We start from the raw sequence: 15,439 nt of genomic DNA on the forward strand, positions 1-15,439 counted from the left end.
ATGTTTTGAGTGTTTATCAGGTGCATTTGGAGCTATTTGGAGTTGAAGAGGTGAATCCAGGAAGAGAAATGGTGATCAAAGCTTGAAAGGAGGTTCTCGGCCATTCTCGCACACCAGGAAGGTTTTTATCGGCCAAAACGCGTACCGCGGGTGGATTTTATCGGCCATTCTCACGTACCGCGAGTGGATTGTATCGGTCAAAATCTCCGGGTGCAGACACGTTTCCGAAATCGCCTGACCGGGGAACCTTCCGGTCCGATTCAGCTGTCGGGTACTTCATCGACGTTGGAGAGGATTGGATCACGGTTCCATAGCAAGTGGAATCATGGAATTCGGACGCGTGAGCAGAAAGTTAAGCTTGTCGGAAGGAACCCCTGTCTCGCTGCTGTTCTGGACCAAGCCGATGAGCTCTGAAGAATTCGAAGGACGGTGAACTTCCATGCCGATTCAGTTTCCGGGGCCTTCATGAGAATCAGAGACATTTGAGTCCTCTTTCCAGAACGTCGAAGATCATTCAATTCGGAGCTATGAGCAGGAAGATACGGTATCCGGAATGGACACATGTCTAGACGCCTCTCTCTAATCGTGTAAATGCACTGCAAAGATGAGCCCTCCAGGAAGCCTTCCACTTCCCAAGCACCGAAGATTTGGAGTTCTAAGGGTTGTTATCTCTGATGGAGGATCTCATTTTGTGAGCAAGACTTTGGAGGGATTGCTGAGAAAGCATTGAGTGAAACACAAGGTAGCTACTCCTTATCATCCTCAAACTAGTGGTCAGGTTGAGGTATCTAATAGACAGATCAAGGCCATTCTTGAGAGGACTGTTAGCTCAAGCAGAAAAGGTTGGAGCAAAAGGCTAGATGATGCATTTTGGGCTTATAAGACTGCCTTTAAAAATCCAATTGGGACATCACCTTTCAATCTGCTATATGGGAAGAGCTGCCACCTTCCTGTTGAGTTGGAGTACAAGGCTTTGTGGGCTGTTAAACATGAATCATTTGTGAAATATGAATCAGTGAGAAAAGGGTCATTCAACTCCATGAACTTGAAGAGATAACGCTTGGGACTTTTGCGAGCTCAAAGATCTATAAGGAGAAGATTCAGGAATTTCATCAAACACTTTTGGTGCATGAAATTCCCAGATTCTAGATCACAAGTGATGTGCAAGGATCTAGCCTAGAGAACAGCTGTTTAGAGAGATAAATCAATGAATTTAGCCCTAAGCCCTCCTAATCTAACACTTTAGCACCCTAACCTACACATCTAGAACCTCATTAAGATGACTACTCACTAATCATACTAATGTCTCTTAAACCTTTGCAAGTTGAGAAGATTGGCATGATTAATGATGAGAAATGGAGATGGAGAAGATGGATAATGATGGATTTGCAGCTTTAAACACAAAGATCTCTCAAACTCTCTTGATTAGAACCCTTAAAAATCGATATTTCTCTTCTAAAAGGGAGCCTTTTCACAAAAGAGGCAAGAAACAAAAGGAATAAAGCTTGGTCCTTAAGGTAAAACCTTAAAAAACTATATATAGGTCTTAAAACGAACCGGGTCAGCCTGGAACAAACCGGTTCCTGACCCGGCTTTAATGGGTAAAATCTCGAGTGTGCGAGTTGGTCAGGAGCTTCCCATGTCGCATGCCCAAGTCGCACAGCCATAGAAACAGTCTTGTGAGCCTTAAGTCCTTCAGTCTCAGCCGCATGCCCATCTAGGTGTAAACCGCGAGTCTTCATGCGATTCAGTCTTTCTTCTCTTCAACTCGCATGACCAAGACGAAATCTGGGGAGAATATATAAATGATAGACAAGACTTTTTAGGTCTTACGGCTATCAATCCCCTTGTCAAAATAGCACAAAAGAGGTTGTCAATCCAAGAATGTAGTGATAGACACTACGCTATATGATCAGTTTCTCAATTCAAGTAAACAGATGCGGTTTTGATTGAATAATGACTAAACAAGTGATCAAACAAGAACAAAGCAAATGATAAATGATGTGAATATGAGATGATGGAAGCATGAGATTCTAGACATGATAGTTGGCTAGGGTGCTTTGGTGCTAAACTAGAAATGCTAATGACAATGATGAGACATGATTCAAATGATTAAGAACTCTAATCTAGATTAATCCTCTCATGAAGGCATTAACCGCTTCATTAATCCATTTTCAAACCAAATCATCATTTGTGAAATATGAATCAGTGAGCATTAATAAACAGTTCTAAAAGATCATTCAAGCAAATAACAAGACATCATCGGGCAGAAAATGCTTAAATCTCTAATACAGCTCTTTCAGGAATTTCATCAAACACTTTTGGTGCATGAAATTCCCAGATTCTAGATCACAAGTGATGTGCAAGGATCTAGCCTAGAGAACAGCTGTTTAGAGAGATAAATCAATGAATTTAGCCCTAAGCCCTCCTAATCTAACACTTTAGCACCCTAACCTACACATCTAGAACCTCATTAAGATGACTACTCACTAATCATACTAATGTCTCTTAAACCTTTGCAAGTTGAGAAGATTGGCATGATTAATGATGAGAAATGGAGATGGAGAAGATGGATAATGATGGATTTGCAGCTTTAAACACAAAGATCTCTCAAACTCTCTTGATTAGAACCCTTAAAAATCGATATTTCTCTTCTAAAAGGGAGCCTTTTCACAAAAGAGGCAAGAAACAAAAGGAATAAAGCTTGGTCCTTAGGGTAAAACCTTAAAAAACTATATATAGGTCTTAAAATGAACCGGGCTAGCCTAGAAAAAACCGGCTCCTGACCCGGCTTTAATTGGTAAAATCTCGAGTGTGCGAGTTGGTCAGGAGCTTCCCATGTCGCATGCTCAAGTCGCACAGCCATAGAAACAGTCTTGTGAGCCTTAAGTCCTTCAGTCTCAGCCGCATGCCCATCTAGGTGTAAACCGCGAGTCTTCATGCGATTCAGTCTTTCTTCTCTTCAACTCGCATGACCAAGACGAAATCTGGGGAGAATATATAATTGATAGACAAGACTTTTTAGGTCTTACGGCTATCAATCCCCTTGTCAAAATAGCACAAAAGAGGTTGTCAATCCAAGAATGCAGTGATAGACACTACGCTATATGATCAGTTTCTCAATTCAAGTAAACAGATGCGGTTTTGATTGAATAATGACTAAACAAGTGATCAAACAAGAACAAAGCAAATGATAAATGATGTGAATATGAGATGATGGAAGCATGAGATTCTAGACATGATAGTTGGCTAGGGTGCTTTGGTGCTAAACTAGAAATGCTAATGACAATGATGAGACATGATTCAAATGATTCAGAACTCTAATCTAGATTAATCCTCTCATGAAGGCATTAAACTCTTCACTAATCCATTTTCAAACCAAATCATCATTTGTGAAATATGAATCAGTGAGCATTAATAAACAGTTCTAAAAGATCATTCAAGCAAATAACAAGACATCATCATGCAGCAAATTCTTAAATCTCTAAACCAGCTCTTTCAGGTATTTCATCAAACACTTTTGGTGCATAAAATTCCCAGATTCTAGATCACAAGTGATGTGCAAGGATCTAGCCTAGAGAACAGCTGTTTAGAGAGATAAATCAATGAATTTAGCCCTAAGCCCTCCTAATCTAACACTTTAGCACCCTAACCTACACATCTAGAACCTCATTAAGATGACACCTCACTAATCATACTAATGTCTCTTAAACCTTTGCAAGTTGAGAAGATTGGCATGATTAATGATGAGAAATGGAGATGGAGAAGATGGATAATGATGGATTTGCAGCTTTAAACACAAAGATCTCTCAAACTCTCTTGATTAAAACCCTTAAAAATCGATAATGCTCTTCTAAAAGGGAGTCTTTTCACAAAAGAGGCAAGAAACAAAAGGAACCCTTAAAAATCGATAATGCTCTTCTAAAAGGGAGTCTTTTCACAAAAGAGGCAAGAAACAAAAGGAATAAAGCTTGGTCCTTAGGGTAAAACCTTAAAAAACTATATATAGATCTTAAAATGAACCGGGTCAGCCTAGAACAAACCGGTTCCTGACCCGGCTTTAATTGTTAAAATCTCGAGTGTGCGAGTTGGTCAGGAGCTTCCCATGTCGCATGCCCAAGTCGCACAGCCATAGAAACAGTCTTGTGAGCCTTAAGTCCTTCAGTCTCAGCCGCATGCCCATCTAGGTGTAAACCGCGAGTCTTCATGCGATTCAGTCTTTCTTCTCTTCAACTCGCATGACCAAGACGAAATCTGGGGAGAATATATAATTGATAGACAAGACTTTTTAGGTCTTACGGCTATCAATCCCCTTGTCAAAATAGCACAAAAGAGGTTGTCAATCCAAGAATGTAGTGATAGACACTACGCTATATGATCAGTTTCTCAATTCAAGTAAACAGATGCGGTTTTGATTGAATAATGACTAAACAAGTGATCAAACAAGAACAAAGCAAATGATAAATGATGTGAATATGAGATGATGGAAGCATGAGATTCTAGACATGATAGTTGGCTAGGGTGCTTTGGTGCAAACTAGAAATGCTAATGACAATGATGAGACATGATTCAAATGATTAAGAACTCTAATCTAGATTAATCCTCTCATGAAGGCATTAACCTCTTCACTAATCCATTTTCAAACAAAATCATCATTTGTGAAATATGAATCAGTGAGCATTAATAAACAGTTCTAAAAGATCATTCAAGCAAATAACAAGACATCATCATGCAGAAAATGCTTAAATCTCTAATACAGCTCTTTCAGGAATTTCATCAAACACTTTTGGTGCATGAAATTCCCAGATTCTAGATCACAAGTGATGTGCAAGGATCTAGCCTAGAGAACAGCTGTTTAGAGAGATAAATCAATGAATTTAGCCCTAAGCCCTCCTAATCTAACACTTTAGCACCCTAACCTACACATCTAGAACCTCATTAAGATGACTACTCACTAATCATACTAATGTCTCTTAAACCTTTGCAAGTTGAGAAGATTGGCATGATTAATGATGAGAAATGGAGATGGAGAAGATGGATAATGATGGATTTGCAGCTTTAAACACAAAGATCTCTCAAACTCTCTTGATTAAAACCCTTAAAAATCGATAATTCTCTTCTAAAAAGGAGTCTTTTCACAAAAGAGGCAAGAAACAAAAGGAATAAAGCTTGGTCCTTAGGGTAATACCTTAAAAAACTATATATAGGTCTTAAAATGAACCGGGTCAGCCTAGAAAAAACCGGCTCCTGACCTGGCTTTAATTGGTAAAATCTCGAGTGTGCGAGTTGGTCAGGAGCTTCCCATGTCGCATGCCCAAGTCGCACAGCCATAGAAACAGTCTTGTGAGCCTTAAGTCCTTCAGTCTCAGCCGCATGCCCATCTAGGTGTAAACCGCGAGTCTTCATGCGATTCAGTCTTTCTTCTCTTCAACTCGCATGACCAAGACGAAATCTGGGGAGAATATATAATTGATAGACAAGACTTTTTAGGTCTTACGGCTATCAATCCCCTTGTCAAAATAGCACAAAAGAGGTTGTCAATCCAAGAATGCAGTGATAGACACTACGCTATATGATCAGTTTCTCAATTCAAGTAAACAGATGCGGTTTTGATTGAATAATGACTAAACAAGTGATCAAACAAGAACAAAGCAAATGATAAATGATGTGAATATGAGATGATGGAAGCATGAGATTCTAGACATGATAGTTGGCTAGGGTGCTTTGGTGCTAAACTAGAAATGCTAATGACAATGATGAGACATGATTCAAATGATTCAGAACTCTAATCTAGATTAATCCTCTCATGAAGGCATTAAACTCTTCACTAATCCATTTTCAAACAAAATCATCATTTGTGAAATATGAATCAGTGAGCATTAATAAACAGTTCTAAAAGATCATTCAAGCAAATAACAAGACATCATCATGCAGAAAATGCTTAAATCTCTAATACAGCTCTTTCAGGAATTTCATCAAACACTTTTGGTGCATGAAATTCCCAGATTCTAGATCACAAGTGATGTGCAAGGATCTAGCCTAGAGAACAGCTGTTTAGAGAGATAAATCAATGAATTTAGCCCTAAGCCCTCCTAATCTAACACTTTAGCACCCTAACCTACACATCTAGAACCTCATTAAGATGACTACTCACTAATCATACTAATGTCTCTTAAACCTTTGCAAGTTGAGAAGATTGGCATGATTAATGATGAGAAATGGAGATGGAGAAGATGGATAACGATGGATTTGCAGCTTTAAACACAAAGATCTCTCAAACTCTCTTGATTAAAACCCTTAAAAATCGATAATTCTCTTCTAAAAGGGAGTCTTTTCGTAAAAGAGGCAAGAAACAAAAGGAATAAAGCTTGGTCCTTAGGGTAAAACCTTAAAAAACTATATATAGGTCTTAAAATGAACCGGGTCAGCCTAGAAAAAACCGGCTCCTGACCCGGCTTTAATTGGTAAAATCTCGAGTGTGCGAGTTGGTCAGGAGCTTCCCATGTCGCATGCCCAAGTCGCACAGCCATAGAAACAGTCTTGTGAGCCTTAAGTCCTTCAGTCTCAGCCGCATGCCCATCTAGGTGTAAACCGCGAGTCTTCATGCGATTCAGTCTTTCTTCTCTTCAACTCGCATGACCAAGACGAAATCTGGGGAGAATATATAATTGATAGACAAGACTTTTTAGGTCTTACGGCTATCAATCCCCTTGTCAAAATAGCACAAAAGAGGTTGTCAATCCAAGAATGCAGTGATAGACACTACGCTATATGATCAGTTTCTCAATTCAAGTAAACAGATGCGGTTTTGATTGAATAATGACTAAACAAGTGATCAAACAAGAACAAAGCAAATGATAAATGATGTGAATATGAGATGATGGAAGCATGAGATTCTAGACATGATAGTTGGCTAGGGTGCTTTGGTGCTAAACTAGAAATGCTAATGACAATGATGAGACATGATTCAAATGATTCAGAACTCTAATCTAGATTAATCCTCTCATGAAGGCATTAAACTCTTCACTAATCCATTTTCAAACCAAATCATCATTTGTGAAATATGAATCAGTGAGCATTAATAAACAGTTCTAAAAGATCATTCAAGCAAATAACAAGACATCATCATGCAGCAAATTCTTAAATCTCTAAACCAGCTCTTTCAAGTATTTCATCAAACACTTTTGGTGCATAAAATTCCCAGATTCTAGATCACAAGTGATGTGCAAGGATCTAGCCTAGAGAACAGCTGTTTAGAGAGATAAATCAATGAATTTAGCCCTAAGCCCTCCTAATCTAACACTTTAGCACCCTAACCTACACATCTAGAACCTCATTAAGATGACACCTCACTAATCATACTAATGTCTCTTAAACCTTTGCAAGTTGAGAAGATTGGCATGATTAATGATGAGAAATGGAGATGGAGAAGATGGATAATGATGGATTTGCAGCTTTAAACACAAAGATCTCTCAAACTCTCTTGATTAAAACCCTTAAAAATCGATAATGCTCTTCTAAAAGGGAGTCTTTTCACAAAAGAGGCAAGAAACAAAAGGAACCCTTAAAAATCGATAATGCTCTTCTAAAAGGGAGTCTTTTCACAAAAGAGGCAAGAAACAAAAGGAATAAAGCTTGGTCCTTAGGGTAAAACCTTAAAAAACTATATATAGGTCTTAAAATGAACCGGGTCAGCCTAGAACAAACCGGTTCCTGACCCGGCTTTAATTGTTAAAATCTCGAGTGTGCGAGTTGGTCAGGAGCTTCCCATGTCGCATGCCCAAGTCGCACAGCCATAGAAACAGTCTTGTGAGCCTTAAGTCCTTCAGTCTCAGCCGCATGCCCATCTAGGTGTAAACCGCGAGTCTTCATGCGATTCAGTCTTTCTTCTCTTCAACTCGCATGACCAAGACGAAATCTGGGGAGAATATATAATTGATAGACAAGACTTTTTAGGTCTTACGGCTATCAATCCCCTTGTCAAAATAGCACAAAAGAGGTTGTCAATCCAAGAATGCAGTGATAGACACTACGCTATATGATCAGTTTCTCAATTCAAGTAAACAGATGCGGTTTTGATTGAATAATGACTAAACAAGTGATCAAACAAGAACAAAGCAAATGATAAATGATGTGAATATGAGATGATGGAAGCATGAGATTCTAGACATGATAGTTGGCTAGGGTGCTTTGGTGCTAAACTAGAAATGCTAATGACAATGATGAGACATGATTCAAATGATTAAGAACTCTAATCTAGATTAATCCTCTCATGAAGGCATTAACCTCTTCACTAATCCATTTTCAAACCAAATCATCATTTGTGAAATATGAATCAGTGAGCATTAATAAACAGTTCTAAAAGATCATTCAAGCAAATAACAAGACATCATCATGCAGCAAATTCTTAAATCTCTAAACCAGCTCTTTCAGGTATTTCATCAAACACTTTTGGTGCATGAAATTCCCAGATTCTAGATCACAAGTGATGTGCAAGGATCTAGCCTAGAGAACAGCTGTTTAGAGAGATAAATCAATGAATTTAGCCCTAAGCCCTCCTAATCTAACACTTTAGCACCCTAACCTACACATCTAGAACCTCATTAAGATGACTACTCACTAATCATACTAATGTCTCTTAAACCTTTGCAAGTTGAGAAGATTGGCATGATTAATGATGAGAAATGGAGATGGAGAAGATGGATAATGATGGATTTGCAGCTTTAAACACAAAGATCTCTCAAACTCTCTTGATTAAAACCCTTAAAAATCTATAATTCTCTTCTAAAAGGGAGTCTTTTCGTAAAAGAGGCAAGAAACAAAAGGAATAAAGCTTGGTCCTTAGGGTAAAACCTTAAAAAACTATATATAGGTCTTAAAATGAACCGGGTCAGCCTAGAAAAAACCGGCTCCTGACCCGGCTTTAATTGGTAAAATCTCGAGTGTGCGAGTTGGTCAGGAGCTTCCCATGTCGCATGCCCAAGTCGCACAGCCATAGAAACAGTCTTGTGAGCCTTAAGTCCTTCAGTCTCAGCCGCATGCCCATCTAGGTGTAAACCGCGAGTCTTCATGCGATTCAGTCTTTCTTCTCTTCAACTCGCATGACCAAGACGAAATCTGGGGAGAATATATAATTGATAGACAAGACTTTTTAGGTCTTACGGCTATCAATCCCCTTGTCAAAATAGCACAAAAGAGGTTGTCAATCCAAGAATGCAGTGATAGACACTACGCTATATGATCAGTTTCTCAATTCAAGTAAACAGATGCGGTTTTGATTGAATAATGACTAAACAAGTGATCAAACAAGAACAAAGCAAATGATAAATGATGTGAATATGAGATGATGGAAGCATGAGATTCTAGACATGATAGTTGGCTAGGGTGCTTTGGTGCTAAACTAGAAATGCTAATGACAATGATGAGACATGATTCAAATGATTCAGAACTCTAATCTAGATTAATCCTCTCATGAAGGCATTAAACTCTTCACTAATCCATTTTCAAACCAAATCATCATTTGTGAAATATGAATCAGTGAGCATTAATAAACAGTTCTAAAAGATCATTCAAGCAAATAACAAGACATCATCATGCAGCAAATTCTTAAATCTCTAAACCAGCTCTTTCAGGTATTTCATCAAACACTTTTGGTGCATGAAATTCCCAGATTCTAGATCACAAGTGATGTGCAAGGATCTAGCCTAGAGAACAGCTGTTTAGAGAGATAAATCAATGAATTTAGCCCTAAGCCCTCCTAATCTAACACTTTAGCACCCTAACCTACACATCTAGAACCTCATTAAGATGACTACTCACTAATCATACTAATGTCTCTTAAACCTTTGCAAGTTGAGAAGATTGGCATGATTAATGATGAGAAATGGAGATGGAGAAGATGGATAACGATGGATTTGCAGCTTTAAACACAAAGATCTCTCAAACTCTCTTGATTAAAACCCTTAAAAATCGATAATTCTCTTCTAAAAGGGAGTCTTTTCGTAAAAGAGGCAAGAAACAAAAGGAATAAAGCTTGGTCCTTAGGGTAAAACCTTAAAAAACTATATATAGGTCTTAAAATGAACCGGGTCAGCCTAGAAAAAACCGGCTCCTGACCCGGCTTTAATTGGTAAAATCTCGAGTGTGCGAGTTGGTCAGGAGCTTCCCATGTCGCATGCCCAAGTCGCACAGCCATAGAAACAGTCTTGTGAGCCTTAAGTCCTTCAGTCTCAGCCGCATGCCCATCTAGGTGTAAACCGCGAGTCTTCATGCGATTCAGTCTTTCTTCTCTTCAACTCGCATGACCAAGACGAAATCTGGGGAGAATATATAATTGATAGACAAGACTTTTTAGGTCTTACGGCTATCAATCCCCTTGTCAAAATAGCACAAAAGAGGTTGTCAATCCAAGAATGTAGTGATAGACACTACGCTATATGATCAGTTTCTCAATTCAAGTAAACAGATGCGGTTTTGATTGAATAATGACTAAACAAGTGATCAAACAAGAACAAAGCAAATGATAAATGATGTGAATATGAGATGATGGAAGCATGAGATTCTAGACATGATAGTTGGCTAGGGTGCTTTGGTGCTAAACTAGAAATGCTAATGACAATGATGAGACATGATTCAAATGATTCAGAACTCTAATCTAGATTAATCCTCTCATGAAGGCATTAAACTCTTCACTAATCCATTTTCAAACCAAATCATCATTTGTGAAATATGAATCAGTGAGCATTAATAAACAGTTCTAAAAGATCATTCAAGCAAATAACAAGACATCATCATGCAGCAAATTCTTAAATCTCTAAACCAGCTCTTTCAGGTATTTCATCAAACACTTTTGGTGCATGAAATTCCCAGATTCTAGATCACAAGTGATGTGCAAGGATCTAGCCTAGAGAACAGCTGTTTAGAGAGATAAATCAATGAATTTAGCCCTAAGCCCTCCTAATCTAACACTTTAGCACCCTAACCTACACATCTAGAACCTCATTAAGATGACTACTCACTAATCATACTAATGTCTCTTAAACCTTTGCAAGTTGAGAAGATTGGCATGATTAATGATGAGAAATGGAGATGGAGAAGATGGATAATGATGGATTTGCAGCTTTAAACACAAAGATCTCTCAAACTCTCTTGATTAAAACCCTTAAAAATCGATAATGCTCTTCTAAAAGGGAGTCTTTTCACAAAAGAGGCAAGAAACAAAAGGAACCCTTAAAAATCGATAATGCTCTTCTAAAAGGGAGTCTTTTCACAAAAGAGGCAAGAAACAAAAGGAATAAAGCTTGGTCCTTAGGGTAAAACCTTAAAAAACTATATATAGGTCTTAAAATGAACCGGGTCAGCCTAGAACAAACCGGTTCCTGACCCGGCTTTAATTGTTAAAATCTCGAGTGTGCGAGTTGGTCAGAAGCTTCCCATGTCGCATGCCCAAGTCGCACAGCCATAGAAACAGTCTTGTGAGCCTTAAGTCCTTCAGTCTCAGCCGCATGCCCATCTAGGTGTAAACCGCGAGTCTTCATGCGATTCAGTCTTTCTTCTCTTCAACTCGCATGACCAAGACGAAATCTGGGGAGAATATATAATTGATAGACAAGACTTTTTAGGTCTTACGGCTATCAATCCCCTTGTCAAAATAGCACAAAAGAGGTTGTCAATCCAAGAATGCAGTGATAGACACTACGCTATATGATCAGTTTCTCAATTCAAGTAAACAGATGCGGTTTTGATTGAATAATGACTAAACAAGTGATCAAACAAGAACAAAGCAAATGATAAATGATGTGAATATGAGATGATGGAAGCATGAGATTCTAGACATGATAGTTGGCTAGGGTGCTTTGGTGCTAAACTAGAAATGCTAATGACAATGATGAGACATGATTCAAATGATTAAGAACTCTAATCTAGATTAATCCTCTCATGAAGGCATTAACCTCTTCACTAATCCATTTTCAAACCAAATCATCATTTGTGAAATATGAATCAGTGAGCATTAATAAACAGTTCTAAAAGATCATTCAAGCAAATAACAAGACATCATCATGCAGCAAATTCTTAAATCTCTAAACCAGCTCTTTCAGGTATTTCATCAAACACTTTTGGTGCATGAAATTCCCAGATTCTAGATCACAAGTGATGTGCAAGGATCTAGCCTAGAGAACAGCTGTTTAGAGAGATAAATCAATAAATTTAGCCCTAAGCCCTCCTAATCTAACACTTTAGCACCCTAACCTACACATCTAGAACCTCATTAAGATGACAACTCACTAATCATACTAATGTCTCTTAAACCTTTGCAAGTTGAGAAGATTGGCATGATTAATGATGAGAAATGGAGATGGAGAAGATGGATAATGATGGATTTGCAGCTTTAAACACAAAGATCTCTCAAACTCTCTTGATTAAAACCCTTAAAAATCTATAATTCTCTTCTAAAAGGGAGTCTTTTCGTAAAAGAGGCAAGAAACAAAAGGAATAAAGCTTGGTCCTTAGGGTAAAACCTTAAAAAACTATATATAGGTCTTAAAATGAACCGGGTCAGCCTAGAAAAAACCGGCTCCTGACCCGGCTTTAATTGGTAAAATCTCGAGTGTGCGAGTTGGTCAGGAGCTTCCCATGTCGCATGCCCAAGTCGCACAGCCATAGAAACAGTCTTGTGAGCCTTAAGTCCTTCAGTCTCAGCCGCATGCCCATCTAGGTGTAAACCGCGAGTCTTCATGCGATTCAGTCTTTCTTCTCTTCAACTCGCATGACCAAGACGAAATCTGGGGAGAATATATAATTGATAGACAAGACTTTTTAGGTCTTACGGCTATCAATCCCCTTGTCAAAATAGCACAAAAGAGGTTGTCAATCCAAGAATGCAGTGATAGACACTACGCTATATGATCAGTTTCTCAATTCAAGTAAACAGATGCGGTTTTGATTGAATAATGACTAAACAAGTGATCAAACAAGAACAAAGCAAATGATAAATGATGTGAATATGAGATGATGGAAGCATGAGATTCTAGACATGATAGTTGGCTAGGGTGCTTTGGTGCTAAACTAGAAATGCTAATGACAATGATGAGACATGATTCAAATGATTCAGAACTCTAATCTAGATTAATCCTCTCATGAAGGCATTAAACTCTTCACTAATCCATTTTCAAACCAAATCATCATTTGTGAAATATGAATCAGTGAGCATTAATAAACAGTTCTAAAAGATCATTCAAGCAAATAACAAGACATCATCATGCAGCAAATTCTTAAATCTCTAAACCAGCTCTTTCAAGTATTTCATCAAACACTTTTGGTGCATAAAATTCCCAGATTCTAGATCACAAGTGATGTGCAAGGATCTAGCCTAGAGAACAGCTGTTTAGAGAGATAAATCAATGAATTTAGCCCTAAGCCCTCCTAATCTAACACTTTAGCACCCTAACCTACACATCTAGAACCTCATTAAGATGACACCTCACTAATCACACTTTAGCACCCTAACCTACACATCTAGAACCTCATTAAGATGACAACTCACTAATCATACTAATGTCTCTTAAACCTTTGCAAGTTGAGAAGATTGGCATGATTAATGATGAGAAATGGAGATGGAGAAGATGGATAATGATGGATTTGCAGCTTTAAACACAAAGATCTCTCAAACTCTCTTGATTAAAACCCTTAAAAATCGATAATGCTCTTCTAAAAGGGAGTCTTTTCACAAAAGAGGCAAGAAACAAAAGGAATAAAGCTTGGTCCTTAGGGTAAAACCTTAAAAAACTATATATAGGTCTTAAAATGAACCGGGTCAGCCTAGAACAAACCGGTTCCTGACCCGCCTTTAATTGTTAAAATCTCGAGTGTGCGAGTTGGTCAGGAGCTTCCTATGTCGCATGCCCAAGTCGCACAGCCATAGAAACAGTCTTGTGAGCCTTAAGTCCTTCAGTCTCAGCCGCATGCCCATCTAGGTGTAAACCGCGAGTCTTCATGCGATTCAGTCTTTCTTCTCTTCAACTCGCATGACCAAGACGAAATCTGGGGAGAATATATAATTGATAGACAAGAATTTTTAGGTCTTACGGCTATCAATCCCCTTGTCAAAATAGCACAAAAAAGGTTGTCAATCCAAGAATGTAGTGATAGACACTACGCTATATGATCAGTTTCTCAATTCAAGTAAACAGATGAGATTTTGATTGAATAATGACTAAACAAGTGATCAAACAAGAACTAAGCAAATGATAAATGATGTGAATATGAGATGATGGAAGCATGAGATTCTAGACATGATAGTTGGCTAGGGTGCTTTGGTGCTAAACTAGAAATGCTAATGACAATGATGAGACATGATTCAAATGATTCAGAACTCTAATCTAGATTAATCCTCTCATGAAGGCATTAAACTCACTGGAGAAATTCGATGGCTCAATCAAATTTTGGGCAACATCTTTCGAAACAGAGTATCTGCACATCCAATCCAAATTCCCCCGAAAAAAGAAAAAAGTTAAAGTAGAATTCACTAACGATATTACAAAAAAATCCGCAATATACAACTGTTTTCTTAAAAAACGGTGTCGATGTTTCCAAGCAAACGACAGTTGAACAAATTCAGACCCAGATGACAAGTGTTGTTACAAAAGCGGAAAAAAAAAGAACCTGGTGACAGTGGATAAGTGATGACGAACATCGAAACCTTGATCTGCCTGTGAAATAACAAATAAACACACCACTGTGATCCAAACAGTCTTCATCGCCATGATGAACTTTTCACGCCCTTTTTACGCCATTGTTACAGTTTTATGGTTTGATTCACCTTCACCGATAAAGGGTCACTGCCAAAACAAATGATTACTTAGTTACAAACAAAAACCACAAAAACTAACATATGTCAAGTTCTTTCAGGCATTCTGTCGAACATCTTCTATGCTAATTTTTGCAAAGTTCTAAAAAAACAAAACTCAAAGATATACCCAACCTTCAACCAATCATAAAACCTAAAACTATCATAAACGTCCATTATCGTGTTATTAATTCAGCGACATCAACCCCCAAAACCATATTTTTTTCAAAACATTTCAAGCGAAGAACATATGCCAAAAACCAGAATTGTGTGATTACTTCAGCGAAGAACATACCTCATTAATTTTCAAACGAATTCACAACATTCTTCTCAGAATAATTCCTCCACGATCACGATTTATCCTTAAGGTTTGAAATCAAATCTTGTCTGCGAATTCTATCTAGTCGTTCACGTCAAGACTCAAGAGAGAAAAGAGAATTTAAACTGTCGGGTTTAATAGTAAAGATGTTTTCGGGTCGGCTTTAAATAACAGGTCGGGTCATCGGTCCGGGTCTTTTATATTTGTAAATTCATTTTTGGGATACAAATCGGATATGGATACCGGGTCGGGTCGAATTTAGGTTTGGATCGAAT

General features: G+C 38.1%; 1 long non-coding RNA gene across 1 annotated transcript; it reads right to left on the minus strand.

The window, feature by feature from the left end:
• Positions 1–14,404: 14,404 nt before the first annotated feature.
• On the minus strand, positions 14,405–15,279 carry LOC112081629. Its single transcript, XR_002896560.1, has 3 exons — positions 15,141–15,279; positions 14,662–14,837; positions 14,405–14,469 (listed from the first exon to the last, which is right to left on the minus strand). It is a non-coding gene; the product is annotated as an uncharacterized LOC112081629 (long non-coding RNA).
• Positions 15,280–15,439: the final 160 nt, after the last annotated feature.

This window comes from Eutrema salsugineum, unplaced genomic scaffold (genome assembly GCF_000478725.1).
Source record: "Eutrema salsugineum unplaced genomic scaffold, Eutsalg1_0 scaffold_10, whole genome shotgun sequence".
In the NCBI taxonomy this organism is placed as follows: domain Eukaryota; kingdom Viridiplantae; phylum Streptophyta; class Magnoliopsida; order Brassicales; family Brassicaceae; genus Eutrema; species Eutrema salsugineum.